The 18225-nt window shown below is 31.4% G+C and overlaps 1 protein-coding gene across 1 annotated transcript in view; it reads right to left on the bottom strand.

The window, feature by feature from the left end:
* Positions 1–13843: 13843 nt before the first annotated feature.
* Positions 13844–18225, bottom strand: part of LOC142519139 (uncharacterized) — a 29313-nt gene continuing 24931 nt past the window's right edge. The window contains exon 3 of the mRNA XM_075622077.1: positions 13844–14182. The gene's annotated coding sequence lies outside the window, so the exon portion shown is untranslated. The remainder of the gene's footprint in view (positions 14183–18225) is intronic.

Below are 18225 nucleotides of genomic sequence, written 5' to 3'. Positions count from 1 at the left end.
CGTAACAAATGAACCTGAGATTTTTGAAATATTCTTCTTCCTATGTATTGGTGGTTGGTGAGCTGAAATTGTTGCCTTCTGCGAATCTGCGTTTGCGTTTCACTCTCTGTGCTTTTGGTCAAAAATGTTGGATTAAATATTTCAACTAGTTCTTTTTCAAAAGAGAGCGGTAGGGACAACTAACAGTCTTAAATTGCGAATGAGTCGAGCCCAAATCGATATTTTTAAAAAATATATACATATGTGCTCTAGCTAATATGTTAGCGAAGATGACAGATGCGATATGTGTAACGTTACGCTAGCATTTCAATGAAAAATAATTAAATTAACAAAAATCATTAGGTTGAGATTAAACTTTGAGTAATCGAGATTAAATGCTGTAAAAAGCCAATTTATAGGACTGTTTTTGTAAATATTTTCAAGAAATTAAGATGGAGCTAGCTAGCTTAAGGTTGGCTTTAAGTTGATCAGGTTCGAATTGAAGGAGCTCGCTTCAAAAGTTAAGTTTTATTAATATTTTTATGAGTTTATAAGATGGATTATAAAATATTGATTTCCTGAGTCGGGCCAATATGGACACATTAATAAGCTTTTATGACTTAAATGATCAATATCGTTATGACTTAAATGATTAATATATTTTTATAGAATCTTGTTATTTCTACTTACAAATATATAAGAGTAATTCTCTTGTGAAACGGTATCACGAATTTTATCTGTGAGACAAGTCAACCCTACCGATATTAACAATAAGAAGTAATACTTTTAGCATAAAGAATAATATTTTTTCATGGATGATCCAAATAAGAGATGTGTCTCACAAAATAAGACCCGTGAGACCGTCTCACACAAGTTTTTGTCAATATATAATAATGGTAATAATAATATTATAATAATAATTATTTTTTATTTTATGTAATATAAATATATAAAAAAATATTTTTAAAATAATTTTAAGATTGTAAGAATATTTACTAGCTTGTGGTCCTCGATATAAGTGTTAGCCTACGGTTTGAGTGAAAGAGTTATAGTTTAATTAGTTTAACGTTCAAGTTCAATCGAGCTCGATTCGATCTAGTTCATTTAACCTCATGAATCGAGCAGGCTCGAATTATTTTACTCAGACAAACTCACCTAAGTATAGAATATTAAGGCAAATGGTGTGGCACAATTGGTAGCTCGCAATGCTATATTTTCCGTTGACATGTTAAATGGCTAGATGACGATATTATTGGTGTAATAATGTTTTATTGCACCCAATACTTAACGAAAGTTTTAAAAAATTTGTTTTGACGTTCAAAACATTCGTGGGTGTCGTACGATTAAAAACCAATCGTAGGGCGTTTAAATTTGATTTTCTTTTGTGTTCAGAACACTAGATACCAAACCAATTCGGGATTAGTTGAGTTGGTTTATCTTATAAATCCCTATGAACTTTCAACTGGAATAAACTCCTTCTTCAATTCTCCAAATTGGTCCATGATTGAAGACGATGTTCAGTTTCTAAGTTGTACTAAAAAATTACAAAATATTTGGCATTGAGATTCATTCCCGGGAAGGTGACGTCTATCCGGCGGTGTTATGGTGGAGTTGTGGTGGTGATCCAAGAAATTCTTTCTTGAAAGAAAAATCGACCGATCGAAGGCTTTTTTCCCTTAATCAATTGAATTTTCCCAAAAATTGCATTTTGATTTCTTAATCAAATTGCATGGCTTAAACTTTGTTTTGTTTCTTAATCAAATTGCATGGCCGAATTGTTTTATTGTGAGGGAGAGGAAAAAAATCTAGCTCCTAAATATGACATTCAATGTTATATTTATAGATTTAATGGATGAGTACGTCTCTTGTTAGACGGTCTCACGAATCTTTATATGTGAGACGGGTCAACCCTACCAATATTCACAATAAAAAGTCATACTCTTAACATCAAAGTAATATTTTTTCATTGATGACCTAAATAAGAGATCCGTCTCACAAAAAACGACCTGTGATACTGTCTCACATAAGTTTTTGCCTTCATTGATTAAAATCGTATGAGTACTCTTGAATCTCATTAGGACTCTTAATTTGTGTATTTTTCATGTTAAAACTCTACTAGGTTTTTAATCTAACTAGGAGTCTTACTAATTAGAGTTGCATCAAGATTCTCCAATCATATTATTTAATCCATGGATGATTCATGATCTCATGTTGTATTTTTAGTTTTTTATAATACCATATATAATTAAATCTCATCAATGATGAAACATGATATAGTATAATTTGTTGGGTGCAATAATTATCTCTGCTTGGTAGGACGATCGAACCGTGGTGCTTGAGCTGCTGTGCAGCTTAAAATATTTGAGTTGCACCATTACCACTAATTATAGCTTTTTTGCAAAGCGGTAAGCACTCAGTCCTACAATTGGTATCAGAGCCAAAGTCACGGGTTCGATTCTCATTGATTGCAAGGAGTGAAATTATTGGGAGGGAGAGATTATTGGGTGCAATAATTGTCCCTGCTTGGAAGAGCGATCGAACCGTGGTGCTTGAGCTGCTGTACGGTTTAAAAGATTTGAATTACACCACGGTAAGCACTCGATCCTACATAATTAAATGATCATTATTTACTTAATCGATTAATTAATTAATTCTAGATTCCTCTAAAAAAAATAATGAAAATCTTACATAGTAGTCACTACTACTCAATTATTATTTAATTTGCATATTTTAAATTCACTTATTAAATAATCATGAAATCGTTATAACTTTGAGCGAAGATCGGACAGCGCCAATAAGACGAGGGTAAAAATATCGTTCATATAATGAAAAATGAAAATTTCGAAAAACAATATTTTTCGTTAACTCAGTTTTTGGAGCTGCCTATTTTGTGAACTCTTTTACTAAATTAGGCAGTTGTCATCTCCTCACTTAATTAGCATTCAAGCTTAACTTCGATTGCCCATTGTGGAATCTACTTATAAACTCTTTTATGAACAATATGTTTTATCTCCATCTACTCGCCAAATTCAACTCATTGAATTCGATTATCTTAACTAAAACACATAATCCAATACTTGTGAGATTATCAATGATTCAGATATACAACTAGTCATGGGTCATAACTTCATATAATTCAAAACAACATTTGTTCTTATTTGGGCTACCTTATTTAACCTAATTATTTTCATAAATTTCTTGATCAAGAACGTCAGAACTCAAGTCTGATTGTACCCATAAGATCGTGGTAAGAGGTCTAGTAACATCGTCCAATGATCCTCTATGTATCACTGATAGTGCCTGCAAGAACATTAAGTTATAATTAGCGTACAGTACGGTTCCTTTAACTCATATATTCCAATTGATTCTACAATCATTGATATATTGAGAGTTGCAAATAAATTCGATAACGATGTGATATATCTTTGAATAATAATAATGACATGGATGTGCAACTGAGGAAGAACCTTTCCAAAATGCACATGTGTTATTGTGGTAGGATATTTCTTGTATTATTAACTCATCATATCACATAAGATATTTTCACTCGTAGGTGAGTCGTGAATCCCTGACTTCAATACATTGACTCCTATGTGTTTCGAAACTACACCCAATCTCATCACCTGATGACCCTCAATGGAATCGATAAACAGATCAAATTGCACGCTAGTACGTAGAGCCTCCACGTTGTCCCAAGTCAAAGGACTAATGGTGTACAACCATAACCGTAGATTATTCCAATCGATAAGTGATAGCCACTTGGAAAGTCCGAGGGATGATTGTTCAGTGCCTCATCAAATTATCATTTATATGTATGAATAGACATATATATTCCCTAACCAATGAAACATGACATTTACATCACATATGTTAGTCTCAAGATCGAGCGATCTTTATCCTTATTTTAGGCAACTAAATCAATAAGGAATCATTTTAGAATATACAATACAATTCCTAATGAGTTTCATCATCTTATGTTTAGAGCCAGATCTCGTGGTACCTATTGCATATTCAAAGACTTTATCTATGTAGCTTACATGAATATACATATAAAGTAAATATATAATTGGATAAAACCATAAAATAATATTAAAATAAAGAATATTTTTACATAAAAGTCAATAAAACACAAGCCACTAGTTGGCTCACTTGACACATATTCTAACAATCTATCACTTGATCTATAGCCAACTACACGTAGATCTCAAATCCATTTGGTCACTATGCCTCTCAAACAATTGTCCTAGCAGATGCTTCATTAGTGGATCAACAACGTAATCTAAAAAGGCGACTTTCTCTACTGATATGTCTCCTCTTACCACAATTTTACAGATTATGTGGAACTTATTCAGTATATATTTGGATCGCTGATGTGACATCTGCTCATTTGCTTGCGCAACGGCACCGCTGTTGTCGCAATACATTGGAACTAGATAAACTCGTTAGGAATTACGTCCAACTCTTAGACGACATTTGGGCGTAATTCCTCATCCAAACAGCTTCTTTTGATGGAGCTATGATTCAGTCTCATTGATTGAATTCGTTGTGGTGTCTTGCTTGGAACTTTTACAAGAGACATCATCACCATTGAGGTTAAATACAAATCTAAAGGTTAATTTCAAATAATCAACTAGAAAATAGAATTAGTATAGTCTATCTGTATGAATGAACATCTCCATGCTCTTACCAATAAAACATGGTGTTTACATCACAGATCTTACTCTTAAGCTCGAGCAGTCTTTACTTATTTTAGACGGCTGAATGGACTAGGAACATGTTTAGAATTATATACATTACGCTTTCTATTGAGTTTCATGATCTTACGTTGAGAGACAGACCTTGTGATATCTATTGCATATTCAATGAATGTATATGCAGTTTACATGAGTATACAAATAAAATAAAAATCATAGTTGGATAAATTCATAAAATATTATTAAAATAAATAGTTTTTTTATAAGAGTCAATAAAGTCCAAACCGCAAGTTGACTCGTTAGACATCTCTTCTAACATATATTTCATTGTGTCTTATAAATATTATATATGGGGATCTTCCAAATTAAATCTATGATAGTTTATTCTATAAAAAAAATTCTATTACGTGATCTGAACAAATTTTATATTCTAACTAATTGTGTATTTGGCTCATCGTTATTTATTTCAAAATGTTGTACACTAAATAATATGAAGTGTTATTTGAAGTTTTTGTTTTTTTCAAGCAAATATTAGGGAAAAAAGATCAATTGTCGTTATTTTTCTCAAGACCTAACTAATATAAGGTAATAAGCATCATCATCGTCAATAATAACTGAAAATTGCCAAATTTCAAGTAACATGACCTAATTGTAATTATGATGTTCCGACCGGTCAAATTTTAATCTTAATTCAATAACTTTACTTCTTTTTGTGATGTTTGTCATTTTTCATTGGCATACGGTGGCATATGATATTGTTAGCATATCACGGATTATTGTTAATATGACGTCGATCGAATATTATTGATGTGATTAGTGTCATATTAATATTTTGATGAAAAAACTAAAGGAAAGATCATGTGTTTGTGATTTACCAAAAATTATAATCGATGATAACTGTATAATGTTAATATTTTAAATCATACAGTAGCTCAAGCGTTATGTGTTGACCACCTTATAAGATAGTTATTGCAACTCGATACTAAAAATTGCAGAAGAAGAAAATTTATCGAAATAATATCAGAATTTCACTGGTTAGATGATTAAAAAAAACATAATTTGATCATCTTAGAAGACCCGTTTGCTATTTTTTTCTGATGATTGATACGGTAATGATCAAGGAAAATTTGTATGCAAAATTAAAATATTGCAATAAAAGGTTGAAAAAATAGGGAAAATATCATTATAAATAATTGTGTTATCATAAAAAGTTTGTGGTTAAGATTATAGAAATAAAATTCAAGTCTTCAAAACCTTTTCCTTCAAACATGTGTGAGTGAAGAACATTCAACCCAATTTTTAATCGAAGAGTTCTCATTAACACAACGCTCTCGAACATTACCCAATCAAAAAATATATAGCACACAAAATTAATTATTTAATACGACATAATATACAATTATATGAGTAATTAAACCCCAATTTGTAAGTTAGTTTGTCTCTTTTTAATTAATGAGATTTTTTTTGAGACAGTCTCGCATATCTATTGTTGTAAGATTGATCAACTTGATTCATATTTAAAGTGAAAAATAATAATTTTGACATAAAAATAAATTTTTTTTATGAATCGAGTCGAGTTAAATATTTATTTCACAAAATTAACTAATAAAACCATTTCACTAAAGTTTTTATGTTATGTTAATTAAATATACAAATCCCAACTCTCATAGAAATAGTTTGTAATAAATATGTTAGAGGCACAAGAAATAAATTATATTGGAGATATGATTTAATTATATATAAGTGCAAATCCATTATTGAACATGGCTAATTATTTAATCGAAGGCAAAAACTTGTGTGAGACGGTCTCACGGGTCTTATTTTGTGAGACAGATCTTTTATTTGGATCATCCATGAAAAATATTACTTTTTATGATAAGAATATTACTTTTTATTGTGAATATCGGTAGGGTTGACCCGTCTCATAAATAAAGATTTGTGAGACCGTCTCACAAAAAACTTACTATTAATCGAGTGATGGAACACTCTACCATAAAGATGGAGTTTTACATTGGATACGTATATCAAACAAATGTTTGGTAAGTGAAAAAAAATTCCGATTTGATAAGATTAAATTTAGCTCCCATGCCCAATATAATAATAATAATAATAATAATAATAATAAGTAATTTAAGTCAAACTTATACTTGGAAAAGATGCTCTCATCTGGTAGAGGAGCACATCAAAATTTTAAATATTAATACAAATAATATTAAACAAGAATTTAAAGTCAAATAATAAGTTAAAAATGTAGACCAGATAAGTATAAAAGAATAAAAATGTTTCCTTGAGTTATTATTTGAATTATATTGAATATAAATTGTCTCTCGATTACTTTTAATATTATCCATTTTTACATTTTAAGTGTTTTCCACAAACAAAGAAACAACTAATTTAGCTTGTGCATATGACATGGTTCGAATGACCAAATGTACCACAGTTCACTGATATCATATAAAATTATTGAAAAATATTTACATGCAAAATATATGAATAACACATATACGTAAAACCGTATAACTCGAAACAAACGTTAAGAATGTATTTAAATCAATGTTTTATCATTCGTATCAAACTCGAGACCCTCCGATTCCGAAAACCATTGATCGTATATATAGTAAAATCCATTCAAATGAAAGTTAATTGCCCAACTGTATACCATGAAAATCACGTTGGTCAAGACTTCACCTAACTAAGCCAGCAATCAAACCAAGATTATGCTAAGACTCGAAGAGAAATTTCAACACGTGCATATATCGATTTGAATTTGTGAGTGAGCTAAATTATTGTAATATATATATATATATATATATATATATATATATATATATATATATATATTACAATAAAATTATAATTATCAAATTTTTTTTGAAATATTTTATCACAATATAGGGAAACATAAGCATTGAATACATTGTTGATTTGTTAAAATAATGTTAGGTTCACATAAAATTTATGTTTAATTTTTTTTCCATAATAATGACTTTTTTTTTTGTGTGTATAGATTCACACCATATATATTTATTGAGAGAAAAGTTTATATATTAGAATAATAAAGCGGTGGGCTAACGATCAGCAGTGCGGAGAAGTATTCTTTACCGCGTAATATCTCATCAACATGTCAGCCTTCGGCTTTGACCATATCTTGGACTCTGGTGGTGTTATTTTGAATTCAATTCACACATTAATTGATATATATTTTTAGAAGTGTAATAATTGTTTTTGTTGGTAGGAATTATCGAATCATGATGTTTGGATTACTATGTTGTTTAAAATATTTGAGTTGCACTATTATCACCAGCTATAGTTTTTGGTAAAACGGCAAGCGCTCGGTCTTACAATTGATATCGGAGTCAATGTTATGAGTTCGATTCTCATTGATTGCAATGAGTGTAATTATTAGGATGAAAATTGTTGAGGTGCAACAATAGTCCCTACTAGGTTGAGCGATCGAACCATGACGCTTGATCTGCTGTGCACTTTAAAGGATTTGAGTTACATCATTACCACCCACTATAGTTTTTGGTAAAGCGACAAATACGTAATTGTAAGGTATTTTTAATATTTTTACCATCAGCATAAATATTTTTAATATCGTAATTTTATGTACGAGATACGATATAATTTCAACGCGATAACAAAATTAACACAACAAAAAATAAAAAATAGAAAGAAAAAAAATTCATAATCTCCAAATATAATTTTAAACCATTTAAAAAATACTTATATTAGAGGATAACAGTTTCAGTGGTACGTACAACTATACTTCACCTAATAAACTAGAAGGTGACATGTTACCAAATTAAACTAATCACATTTTACCGAACAAAACATTATAATAATTCAAGGATTATTTCTAGTTATGCTTAATCATTGTGTAAAAAGGATAAGTTCTTACGACATATATAGAATTGACTACTAAAAATATCTTAGTTCATACAATATTCTACCACCAACTTAATTTTTTTTCTTTTTGATATTATCATTTTAAGAATTTTGTATTTCTATATTATAAGATTTTGCTTGATTTATTTCTAGATGATAAGATATTGGTTGATTCATCTCTAGATATTATTGGATTTGTTTTTAATATAGTTTTTATATCTATGATATTTTATCCTTGTTTAATAGAATTTTATTCCTAATAAACTATTGTTTTTTCATTTATTCTATAACTTTTTTATGGAATAGTTTTTAGGTCAAGCAATCGTTATATATATGAAAAACTTCAGGGTCGCAGGAGACGTCTTGAGGAGAGAGTTGGACTAGGGAGCTTTTCACATTGAAGAAATTATAAGAGTCCAACATATATTTGCTCTGCAATTTTTATGTGATAAAATGGTAGTTTTATTGTGCAGCTTGCTAAAGTTTTGTGTGATCGTGTGATTACTTTGTTGTGAAGAGGATCAGCTGGAGTTCGGAGTGCATGTAGAGGTCGACAGAAGAATTCTTTCATAAAAGAATATAGGAGAGCTGAGCCTTTTTTATGCGAAGTTTTCGTGTGATCAGTTGATTACTTTACAGCACATGAGAGCGGCTGGATTTTTCTGAACACACACAGAGTTCAGATATTGAATATTTTTGTGTGAAGACTTTGTGTGATTGAGTCACTGACCTTCCGTGTTGCTAATTGATGTTGACAACACTCACGAATAACACTGACGCAGAGTGTTGTTCAAAGAGTTTTCTTTTATTTGTTTTAAGCAACTTGGTTTATGCATCTAGTTTTATGTGATTTATTTTGATGGATGTTAATTCTTTGGAGTGTCAAGGAATTTAATTTTGTTATACTCACTAGTATTGTTTTGGTGTAAATGATTTACATAATTTTTCTAGTGAATTTTTGGCCATGTGGCAAGTATTCGTACTTGTGCAGTATTCTTACTTGTGCATATTTAAATCTGATATTTATTTATTAAAAATTTACGTGTGTGTTAAATAATCAATTTTCGCTGCATGTTGTGTGCTGGTGTTGACAACACCAGAGCACAACACTAACTTCTGATACACACTATAATTTATTTTTTGTACGTTTATGAGCAACATTCCTTTCACACTGCAACATGCAAATCAAGATAATTAGGTAAGTCGTACTAGGTATGATCATTAATCAAGCATCAACCAACTCTGCCAATTCAGATACTCCCGATGACCCAAACCAAATTTTGCATAGCATACATACTTACATACATATATATATATATATATATGATTATTAGCTAAGTATCAGGCAACTCCACCAACTCAGATATTCTCGATGACCCAAACCTAGTTTTGCATAATATGAATTAACTTGGACCGAGTCTTCGAAATTCTCTTCAAAACCAACTGTACCCAGATCATATTTCTCCCTACACGACATAAAATCTGACATCTGTGTGATGATTATTATTTATACTAATATATTGACACACGCATGGCGTATTTGTATAATATATAAAGTGCGTATTATATTTTATATTGGTTGAAAATAAGACATCGATTATACCTTCTTTTTTTTTTTTTTAGAGAAATAAGACATCAATTATTGAAATGTCTTTTTTTGTCTCCTTCAGAGTTGGTGAGTATTTAATTGACGATGAGACTTGACTAAATAATTAAATTAGTTTTCCAAATATAATAATAATTGATTGTATAATATAACAAATACATGTTATTAAAAATGAGCTAGGAGAGTGTATATCTATATTATTAATTAAATTTAAAGTAGTAAAATAAATGATTTTTTGTATTGTAGGTAAGGTAAAACTTGTGTGAGACGATCTCACGGGTCATATTTTGTAGACGGATATCTTATTTGAGTCATTCATGAAAAAATAATATTTTTTATGCTAAGATTATTACTTTTATTGTGAATATCTCGTCTAACATATAAGGATTCATGATACCGTCTCACGAGAGACATACTCTTGTGATAAAACCTTTCTTAGTTAATAAATTATCTCTCATATATTTTTTTAAACAAAACATATCAAAATTTTATTAAATATTATTCCCCGACTTCTTATTTAATTTTTCTTCCAAATTACATTTCGTATCAATTTCCAACCTAAATAAAAATAATCACCTCAAATCTCTAAACATTAAATTTATTGTTAATTTTTGTACTTGCAACATATGTGTGCTTCATCTACTAATAGCAATAATAAGATGACTCTCACACTTATTGAGTAGAATATATATATAAAATATTGTATATTATAATAATAACTTGAAAATTTTAGAGTTTAAACCTTTGTGTGTGGAAAAATAATTTTTTTGGTATATTAATTTTCTTCAGCGTTTCATTCTATTAATTTTTCAAATTTTGATTTTCTTACACTGATTTTGAATTTTTTTCTATTCTTGTTTTGTTAGAGTACTGACGTGACAATGATAAATGTCAATAAGAGATTTTTTAAGGAAATAAAGAAAAAATTTTAATAGTGTAAAACTTGAAAAAGAAAATAGAAAAAGCATCTCATAAATTTTTTTAAACGATTATCTTCAATTTTTTGGTTTTTTGTTTCAAATTTATAATGAAAGAAAACTTTCAATAAAAAAATAAAACTAATCATCAAAGATAACGTTTCAAATATCCAAGAAAGTAAGAAAAGGACCCAAAAAAAAAGACATATTGATTTAATGTACGATCGACTCGCCCCCACGAGTATATTAGTTTTTTTTAACGGTTATATTTCATATTTCATTATGCATGAAATAAAGTTTGAGTAAGTCTCTTGTGAAACAATCTCATGAATGTTTATCTGTGCGACGGATCAATCTTACCGATATTGACAATAAAAAGTAATACTCTTAGCATAAAAAGTAATACTTTTTCATGGATGACCCAAATAAGAGAATACTCTTAGCATAAAAAGTAATATTTTTTCATGAATGACCCAAATAAGATATCTGTCCAACAAAATACTACCCGTGAGACCGTCTCACACAAGTTTTTGCCATAAATCTTTTATATTGATTTAATTTTTTGATATTATTTCACTTGAGTCAAATTATAATATATTCCAATATATTTTGAGTCAAATTTATAATCAAATTATTCTTCCCAACATTTAATAAGCAGCTCACAAGTACTAGAATATGTAAAATTCGAAATAAACGGGAAAAGCAACAAAAAAAAAAAAGTACTAGAATATGAGATATTAAAATTTGCAAAATTGAACTAAAATTAGAGCAAATCTCCATTATTTTAAAGAGTATGTCTTATGTGAGTATGGATCTATTCGGTCAATGTTTAGATTGAAAAGTAATATTTTTGACACAAAAATAATATTTTCAATGGTTGGATCAAATAAAAATTCGTCTCACAAAATTGATATGTGAGACAATCATATAAGATTTTTTTTTTGTATTTTAACATATTATTAAATAATGATAGAAGATAAGTTTGAAGATGAAAATCAAACTCTAAAAATCTTGTATTTAATAAATAAAAAATTAATCGAGTTTGAACGTAAAAATTCAAACTCAAACTCCAAATTGAAAACGTGACTTCGATCTAATATCAATGGTAAAATATATCATTTGTCGTTTTACTAAAAATTATAATTGACGGTGACAATATAAATCCAATGTAACTTTGAAATGATTCAAAACCAGATAATAGGCAATAATGGCGAGATTTGCTCGTTTGCATCTTATGGAGTATTTTTTCAGTATTGAAATTGGATCGAGTGGTCAAAACGGGCCTAAATTCGGATAGGCCCATTCTTTTTGTACTGGGCCGAGAGGGAAGTTGAATGAGTGGGATCAATCCTTCGTATTTGTAAGACTCCAAAAATATCCTTCAAAATTCTACAAAAATATCACTCATTTTTAGCAAATAATAATTAATTCATGTCCATGTTTTTTTTTCTTATTATTCGAATATTTTTTATTTTTTCATAACACATAAATTAAAATATTTAAAACGTAATTTTATTAAAATTTTCTTGGATGTGATTGAATTTACTATTATTTCGAATTGTATTTTTAGTAAAACATCGGTTGATATATTTTCATTTATAAATTTAAAGATTAAAAATACTATTCATTTTATTTTATTAGTATCTCAAATGAAAAATGACTTACTAGTCATCGTCCCTTTTCATTAATTTTCAAAGGAAATTTTTTTTTTATTGCTCTAAAATGGACACTTTTTCTATAATTCTAATCCCGATTATTTTTTGACCTCCAAAATTACTTGAAACTTAAACTTTAAACTATAACTAGCAGGTATAATACAATCGTTGTGAGTGTAACACAACATATGAGTATTATACTTAGCATTGTTTTAAAATCGGGTCGGATTGGTTGGTTCAACCTGGAACCGATCATGAATCCGGTCGGACCTAGTCTAAAAAACATTTTTACTTCAAACTCGTCGGAATCGGTCAAAAGCGGTCAAGAATCAGTGAAAAATCGGTTCGACTGATTCACTTGTTTTATTTTTTAGAATCTGATTATTCTTTTATATATATATATGTTTTTAATTTTTTTTATATTTAAAATTTTATTTTTAGTTATATACCTGATTATTAAGATTTTAAATTTTGTTAAAAAAATATTTTAGTAGTATTATAGTTTATTTTGATTTTTTTTTGTTTGAAAAACATATATATAATTATGTTTGATTATATATATATTGTTTAGATTTTAAATTTTGATAAATATTTTTTTATTTATATATATTTAAGATCTTTAAAATTTAAAATATATTTTTTACTACGTTATATTTTTATTTTATATGATATAACAGTTTTTCGATCTGATCGTCCAATTAAACGTTCATATCGATTTTATAAAATAGACTAGTTCGAGCACTCATTCGATTATAAAAATATTAATATAAAGCATGTGTGTAAAGTACTTAAATTTTTTATTATGTTGAATTATTATCCAATAAAAATCTTAGGAATTGTACTCGCGGACTCTTTGTGATACGAGTCTTTTTGTGGATAATCAATAATTAATATAAGAAAATGGGAACAGCTCATACGACGCATCTTTATTCTCAGGATTAAATACACACATAATGTGAGGCCCATTTACTCTAAAGACAATTAATGATCAAACAATAATGGTTTGATTTAAAACTGCAGCGGAAAAAGGTTTAAAATAATTTAAAACGGACCTCAGGGCCTAGAAAAATTTCGGCATGACCTCCCCGTAAATAGGACATCCCGAAAACTCAAACAGCAGTTTATATCAAAATATACTCCAACTAGAGTCAACAACCTATAGCCGCACTGGCCAGGACTAAACAGAATTTAAAACTTATCAAATACTCACCAGATAATGAAAATCACAGAGTCGCCTCAGCACATAACAAGAACAACCAAATACTAATACAAATACACGAGGCATCTTCCCGGCAAATAAACTACAATACAAGACTGAGACAACTCAAGACATACATATAGAATAACTGGGAGACTCCACTGAACAGAACCAAGCAATCCAACCTCAATCCCGAGCTCCACTGACGGAACCTCGGCCCGATGCTGCAAAACGACTCGGGAGATCTACCATGGTGCCCAAAAGCAACCACAGCAGCCCCCCCAGTAAACAACTGAGGTTAGGATTCTGGTATGAAACAGTTCAACAATAACAACAATAACATAAATCATGCATAATCATATAATGAAATGTAATATGCAATGCATGAAAGGCTCAACGAATAATCGGGATAACAGGAGCCAACAAACGGTACGATAACAACTGGAATAATGCTCGAGCAACAACACAGGGGAGCTACATCGTCATGCAGCTAAACCGCCCTACCAAGTATGCGAGGTATGCCAAGCTGTGCTGAAAAACACCCCTGACTCGGCCTCCATACAGCTGATACGCTATAACAGGATGGCACAACAGAACGAACTAGATGACACAATCCCAGCGCTCACCTCAAAAGGCTGCACTAACCACGGGATTGTTCAATCACATCTTCGGTCTCATGTGTATAGGCCTATCAGCCACACAATGATCCAGAGATAAACAACAGTGCCAGATAACAACGGATATCAACAATGGGCTAACAAAAACGATAGGGCTCAACATGAATGTCATAACTGTATGCCCAATGCTAAATGCCAATAATATGTCATAATAATAAACATAGATCATAACAAAGGCATTTAACAATTTATAACAGTCAACAATTCATAACACGATCAATGTAACACAGAATGTCAATTTAACATAATTTATGTTTTACCGTCGTATGTTACCGAGCTGTAACATACCTAAACCGACTCTAAAATCACAACAAGCTCAACTTTAATCTCCTCGACCTAAAAATGATAAAATAGGTCGAATAATTCACAATTCGCCAATAACACTAAATTAATCCAACTTATTGATTTTTAATTATCAAAACTTAATTCCCAAATCCAAACAATTCTGGAATTTCAACTAAATAACCGTAATTCTCCAAAATAATCAAACGATTAACTCGATACTAATTCACAAACTCCTCGATTTATACCTCAAAGCTCTCCAACGATCGAACCTACAATATAAACCCAATATATACGTCAATATAATGCATTAAAATCGACAAGGCGAAATTAAATCGAAGCGAGTAAAATTACACTTCGGGGCAGCCTACTTATGCACCGAAAAAAATCTGGAATTGGATCCAAAATTACCAAGATCGAAGTATAAACTAGTCGCTAGCGGTCCAATGTTGCTACTCGCCGGAAAAGACGCCGGAAAACACTATTCACGACCAAAAACCGAACTGAAAACTAGATGGAAAATGCAGAAACAGCAAGGTAAGATTTAAGCTTCAAATCCTTGCTCAATATACTCCAAAGAACCAAGAAAAACTAAGCAATAGCTCACCTAAAATCGAACAAGAAAAATCGAAAAGGAGCAGTCCCGAAACAGGGCTCGATTGGGGCTGAAACGAGCATCAAAAGTGGCGATTCATGGTTCAAAACGAAGCTACCGATGTAAGGAAGACAACCCCTCAAACCGTTCGTGATTTGGACGTCGGACGGAGGAGATATCGCAACTTTCCCACAGCTGCTGCATGAGTTGCGAAAATGGGGTTGAGGGAAATGGGTTTTCTTCTTCTCTCTCTTCTTTTTCCTTCTTTTGAAAGTAAGTTGTGTGTGTATGTATATGTATATATATATTTTGTATTTGGTTACTAAAATAGTAACTCAAGCCCATTTATCCCGGTCTGTATTTATTTTGCTCTCGTGTGTTATTTAAACTCTATATGTATTTTATATCGTTAAATTCTCCGATATTCTCAAATACATATTTTTAACACACTTCTTGAATTTATTTGGCATAAATAATTATTTTAATTTACAACTCAATAATTATTCTAATTATGCCAAAAATTACCGGATAATAAATTACAGGGTGCACCCCTTAAAACAAATTTCGTCCTCGAAATTTCTGCTTATACACATACATCTTACACACAATAGAAAACCAACAATACAATACTAAGAATCAAACAGATATGGATAAGATGCTCTCATCTTCTCTTCTGTTTCCCACGTTGATTCTTCTACACCATGCCTCGACCACTGAACACGTACAAGTGGTATAACTTTATTGCGTAAAACTTTATCTTTACGATCCAAGATACAAACAGGATACTCAGTATACGATAGAGACGGATCAAGTTCAACCTCATCAGGCTGAATCACATGAGACGGATCGGGCTCATACTTACGCAACATAGAAAGAAACATGGAAAACATCGTGGATGCCAGATAAAGCCTGAGGCAAATCCAAACGATAAGCGCAAGTCCCAATACGCTCAACAATCTCGTAGGGACCAACGAAATGAGGTGACAACTTACCTCTCATACCAAAGCGAACAACACCTCTAAACGGAGAGATTCTCAGAAACACAAAATCTCCAACTTGAAACTCTAGAGGACGACGACGTTTGTTAGCATAACTAGCTTGACGATCTTGGGCAGCTTTCATTCTTTGACGAATCAACTGGACTTTATCGTGCATTTCTTGAACAATCTCAGGTCCAGTCAACTGTTTCTCACCAAATTCATCCCAACAAAGAGGTGATCGACACCGTCTGCCGTACAAAGCTTCAAAAGGAGCCATACCAATAGTCAACTGAAAACTGTTGTTATATGAAAATTCTACTAGTGGTAAAGCTTCCTGCCAATTGTCTTTAAAATCCATGACTACAGCTCGAAGCAGATCCTCGAGTGTCTGAATCGTACGCTCTGTCTGACCATCTGTCTGAGGATGGTACGCAGTACTCATTGCAAGTCGTGTACCCATTTCTTTTTGAAAACTAGTCCAAAACTTTGATGTGAATCTAGGGTCACGATCTGAGACTATTGCAACTGGAACTCCATGAAGTCTCACAACATTTTCAATATACAGACGAGCCATCTTCTTGTACGAATACTTCCTCTCATACGGAATAAAATGTGCCGACTTAGATAATCTGTCGACAATCACCCAAATGGCATCGAAATGACGAGAAGTACGTGGCAAATGCGTGACAAAATCCATAGCCACGTGCTCCCAGTTCCACTGAGGAACCTCAAGGCTATGTAGTAATCCTCCCGGTCTCATTCGTTCCGCTTTGACTTGCTGACAGATCATACAACGAGACACAAACTCAGCCACATCCTTTTTCATATTCTTCCACCAAAACTGAGGTCGTAGAATATGATACATTTTCCTTCCTCCTGGGTGGATACTATATCGAGTACAATGAGCTTCTTTAAGGATGGCTGTACGCAATTCAGGAATATCTGGGACAACCAATCTATTATTCAACCGAAGAGAATCATCTGAGTGAATTGAGAAACCAGATTGATGTCCTTGAGATATTAACTCATAAGATTTCAGAACTCGATCATCAGTTTTCTGGGCTGACTTTACAATCTGAATCAACTCTGGCTCAACAGAAATCTGAGATACACAAACAGCATTACCTTGGATTTGAAAATCCAACCCAGAGGTGCAAATATCCTCTCGTAACTTAGAAACATGAATCGAGGATAAATTAACGTCAACAACCTTACGACTCAAAGCATCGGCAATGACATTCACTTTTTCCGGATGATACTGGATCTCACAATCATAATCTTTCAAAAGATCCATCCAACGTCTCTGTCTCATATTCAGATCTGACTGAGAGAACAAATACTTCAAACTCTTGTGATCAGAATAGATTACAAATTGCTCTCCAAACAAATAATGCCTCCAAATCTTTAGAGCAAAAACGATAGCAGCTAACTCCAAGTCATGAACATGATACTTAGACTCATGTGGTTTCAACTGACGAGAACCATAGGCCACAACTCTGCCATGCTGCATCAGAACACAACCTAATCCTCTATTTGATGCGTCGGTACAAACAACGAATCCTCCAGAACCATTTGGAATGGTAAGAACTGGTGCAGAAGTCAGTCTTTTCTTCAACTCGACAAAACTAGACTCACATTCATCAGACCAAATGAATCTCTGATTTTTCTGAGTCAGTTGAGTGATAGGTCTAGCAATCTTTGAGAAATTTTCGATAAATCTCCGGTAATAACCAGCTAAACCCATGAAACTACGA

Source organism: Primulina tabacum, chromosome 11 (assembly GCF_025594145.1).
Source record: "Primulina tabacum isolate GXHZ01 chromosome 11, ASM2559414v2, whole genome shotgun sequence".
NCBI classification, from domain to species: Eukaryota; Viridiplantae; Streptophyta; class Magnoliopsida; order Lamiales; family Gesneriaceae; genus Primulina; species Primulina tabacum.
This window is presented reverse-complemented; position numbering and strand designations above follow the sequence as displayed.